General features: G+C 43.0%; 1 pseudogene; it reads right to left on the bottom strand.

Moving 5' to 3' along the window:
• Positions 1–774: 774 nt before the first annotated feature.
• On the bottom strand, positions 775–4,336 carry LOC118585565 (annotated as a pseudogene).
• Between the last annotated feature and the right edge of the window lie 227 nt (positions 4,337–4,563).

Here is a 4,563-nt window from a genome sequence, read left to right as displayed (position 1 = left end):
ACCTGGGATAAGTCCAGGGACCCCACAAATAGATAGAGCCACATAGCTGTCACCCACATTCAGTGGGCCTAGTTTGGTCCCCATGTAGGTTCCTGAGCTGTCAGTCTAGAGTCAGTGAGCTCCAACTAGCACCGGTCAGCTGTCTCTGTGGGTTTCCCAATCATGTTCTTGACCCCTCTTCTTCTTTTTTTTTTTTTTAATGTTGAATGTCATTTATTGAAGGAGGGAGGAGGTCTTAAATACAGGCTTACAGCACACTGGGGGAACCCCGGATGGCAGAAGTTCGCTTCTGATGTTTTTTTGTTTTTGTTTTTGTTTTTTGTTTTTTGAGCTGAGGATTGAACCCCTGGCCTTGCACTTGCTAGGCAAGTGCTCTACCATTGAGCTACCCCCCCTGATGTTTTACAATCTTGCATCTAAGCGGTTAATGCCCAATATGCTGGATTCACAAACAAGGAGCTTCCCTTAAGCATTCAGGAGGGTGGAATCTCGCAGGGAATTTTCATAGGGAGGATATCAAGGTCAAGGTCAGCAAGCAATGCAACAGTTACCCAAAACGGGGATCAGGGACCTACAGGTTCCCCCCCCCCCCTTTACTAAAATACAAGCTTCTGACTTAGGTTGCATGGGACATCAGCAGGTCACCTTACCCATCATGGAGACACCTGTCCATGCCACACAGGCGTCTGTCTTAGGTTGGTGAGTACCCCCTAGGTATTACCCATCTCTGAATACTCATTATCATACAGGCTCAATTGTGTGAGAGCTGCAGAGTTAACTGTTGCCAAAGATCTGTAAGTAGCACTGGGCTTGCAATCTGTGTGACACAGAAAAGACCAACAGAAGTCTTAATCCACTCATAGCCGGTAGGTTAAAGGCAACTGAGCCATTCCCTTCCTTAACGAGTCTTACTGCAAATTGGAGACCTTGTAAGATGGTATCCTGAGAGCAAGTGGAACTTGAATTTGTAAATTTATAGTTTTCAAAGCCAATTGAAATGTATATAACTATTGATTTAAATTTGTCATGCCCAATAGAATGAAAGATTAACCAACTGTGGTAGCTACTTTTGCTGCCAGGGTTCCCACTGTGCTATCTGTAGTAACCAATTATGAAATGGCAATCCCTGAAACAGTAGTAGCAGTGGTTGCCACTGTTATAACAGCAACAATGGCAGCAGTGATGTCAAATTCTCTTCTGGAGCATGTGGGTATCCATTGGCATAGACACAACTCCAGGAACACAAACGGCTAAGGCCCATTATTCTTGATCGCAGCATGACCCAAGCTGACAGCTCGGCAAAAGAACAACTAAGAACCATAAAGAAAAAACAGGCAGCTCACAAGAAACAGAACTAATGGTCTCATAATGACTACATTCAGACTCACAAATTTTAAGGTATCTTCAAAGGGGGCTAAATGAATTTCAGGAGGCCAAAAAATGTTGCACAGAGCCACTCCTGAGAAGCAGGTACTACTCTAGCTTGAATAGGGTTGTGAGAATGAAAATGCTTAGCTGGCTTGCTACTGTTACTAAATGGAGGTCAGTGATCTTCAGTGTTATCCTTAATCTCCTAGGTGTCTGGGTGACACAATCTCAAACATACTTGAAAGAGCAGTTACCATACATTACCTTCTGGAGAATCCAACCACATGGCTGCAGTTCCTAGGCTTATGTTAATGCTTGCCAAAGCTGGCCATATTGGCCTTTCAACTCCCATTGGCATCGGGAGGGGAGAGTTTTTCACGAAGGCCCAATAGGTCTCTGCCATGTTGGGCTTCAGCTGCAGCCACAGGGCACCCTCAATGCTCAGAAACCCAATGAGGAATTTTATTGTCCTGAGGAAAGACATAAGCAGAACCCCAGGCCCACACCAACACCAGATTGGGTCCCCTCCACATGTCAGTAGAAAGGTCCTTCCATCACTCCAGAGGGTGATTTGCAACAGGAGCCCTCCAGTGATTATCTGTAGTGGGTACTCCAGCAGAATGCACCAATAAGAAATTTAAAATATATAATACAAGGGAAAGAATAGAATATGAAGAGGAATGATGAGCCCCTAGTTTCTCCTTTTTGCTGCAGCAAAATATGTTTGTCTGTTTGTTTGTTTTTAATAGTTCAATTTTTTTCTTTTTTCTTTTTTCTTTTTTTAGATTAATTAATTTTTCTATTATCAGCTTGACACAGAATAAATTCTTACCTTAATAGTGTGATGTTTCATTAAGGGTTGCTCAGTAATTGTGTAAAACCAGATCTTATTATAAGCAACAGTCATCCTAAGGTCCTCCATGTCATATATATATAGCCTTATGGTTCTGTGGGTTGCAGTCTGATTGTTCTTTGCTTTCTATCTAGAATCCACTTATGAGTGAGTACATACCATGTACTTCTGGGTTTGGGTTACCTCACTCTGGATGATTTTTTTCTAGTTCCATCCATTTGCCTGCGAGTTTCATGCTGTCATTGTTTTTCTCTGCTGAGTAGTACTCCATTGTGTATATGTACCACATTTTCTTAATCTATTCTTCAGTTGATGAGCATCTAGGTTGTTTCCAGGTTCTGGCTATTACAAATAATGCTGCTATGAACATAGTTGGAGGCTCTTATTTTTAATATCACCACTGGAGAGGCTCAGGCCTTTAATGCCAGCACTCTGGAATCTCATGACTTTAATCTCAGCACCAGGAAGGTGGAGAAAGGAAGTGATAAGGTGGGGTGGAGACAGGATCACAGCCCTTTTGGTCAGAGGATCTGGAAAGGGAAGAAGTCACTGGTGGCTGCTCCTTTGCTTCTCTGACATTTCAGGTTTTAACCCAATACCTGGCTCTTGGTCTTTATTGCTAAGACTAATTAGGGTCATGATTCAATTATTTTAATTAGGATCTTGTAGTTCTTGTTTAAAGTAACTTGTTATGTTTGGTTTTTTTTTCATCTAAAAATAGTCTTTTACTTATAATTAATTTAAAACTTGTTTTAAATTCTGAGCAAGGCAGACATTCAGGAAGATACTAGCTCCACTTTTCAGGCTAGAAACTGAAGCCATGCCCCCTTATCTTAGATCAAGGGCCTCACACATATTAGGGAAGCACTATAACACTGCCTTGGGTTCCCTCATTTAGTATGGTACCCACGAGCGTTTCTCCGTGACTGCAAGGCATTTTTGGTTACCTCATCTCCCAATGCTCTACAACGGCAGTTTCTGACCTCTGGCAGATTCTGAAATCCACTGACCTTGTAACCAGCATGTTCTGAGGCACTGTTAAATTTTTCTTTCCTTTTTTTTCCCCTTGAGACAGGATCTCACTATGTATCCCCAGCTGTCCTGGAACTTGCTCTGTACACCAGGCTGGGAATGAACTCAGAGATCCGCCTGTCTCTGCCTCCCGAGTGCTGGAATTAATGGTGTGCTACCAGCACACAGTTTTGGCTTTTGCCATTATTTCTAACTCAATTTCACAGTGAGCTGAGGTTACAGGAAAGCTCGAGGGAAACAATGGCTAAGAAAGTGGACCCCTGGGTTTTTGTTTGTTTGTCTGTCTGTCTGTTTGCTTGTTAGTTTTTTTTTTTTTTTTTTTTTTTTTTTTTTTTTTTTTTTTTTTTTTTTTTTTTTTTTTTTTTTTTTTTTTTTTCCGAGAAAGGGTTTCTCTGTGTACTTTTGGTGCCTGTTGTCCTGGAACTCCCTCTGTAGACCAGGCTAGCCTTGAACTGTTCTTGGTAGCATGTTGGGTCACGGAGAGGCAGAAAGGGCACAAGAATGAGGAGATCTCCTGGAAATGCTTTCCCAGGAAGGCGATTTCATGGATGAGGTCTTCCATGCAAATGACAGCAAATCTTCCTAGGTGCTCCTCAATCACTGTGTTGTCTGTCAGAGTGACAGTCTTATTGTTAATCCTTGCTTGTCCACATTTCGAGATGAGTTCCCGGACGACTTCAGATTTGCAAATCCCCAGATCACATAAGTCTCCACTGTGCACAGCATTTTCACACTCTGAGGGGTGACATGGGCAAAGACACCACTGAACAACTTCTTCAGGTGAAGTTTTGCTATGGTCTTCTGTACCAATAAACTCACTCCTTTTGTCCTTTCCATGCATATAACAAAGGCCAAGGTATTTTATCAGGCACTTCCAATGCACGAGGTTTCACTTCTAGTTGCCAGATACACATGTATGAATGATTCCAGTCGCTTAAACCCAAATTCTTCTGATTTCCCCTCCCTCTTTGCCAAAAGGGCCTGCTTTGCCTGGGTTGCTTTGAGAGCCTGGTAAGCCTTCCTCTTATTCAGGAGATTTTCCAGGACCAAAGAGATCTTTTTTCCTCTCCCTTCCTCCGCCATCTTTCCGGTGATACAGCTACTGCTCAGGTGCGGGGGAAGAGAGGCCCGCTCTATGGCTCCTTGATCATAGAGACGCCGCTCTCGCCCACTCTGGAGGACCCAGGCAGCCCGCTATCCCTTAGGGGTTGTGAGCTTCCGAGGAATGAATGGTCTTACTATCCCTGAATCCAGCCAAAATAATTCCAGTTTCCTTTGCATCCCTTCCAAGCTTTCTAGAGTCTATGACA

The sequence above is a fragment of the Onychomys torridus genome, chromosome 6 (genome assembly GCF_903995425.1).
Source record: "Onychomys torridus chromosome 6, mOncTor1.1, whole genome shotgun sequence".
NCBI lineage: Eukaryota > Metazoa > Chordata > Mammalia > Rodentia > Cricetidae > Onychomys > Onychomys torridus.
Note: the sequence above shows the minus strand (reverse complement) of the source record. Positions and strands in the feature narration are given on the sequence as shown.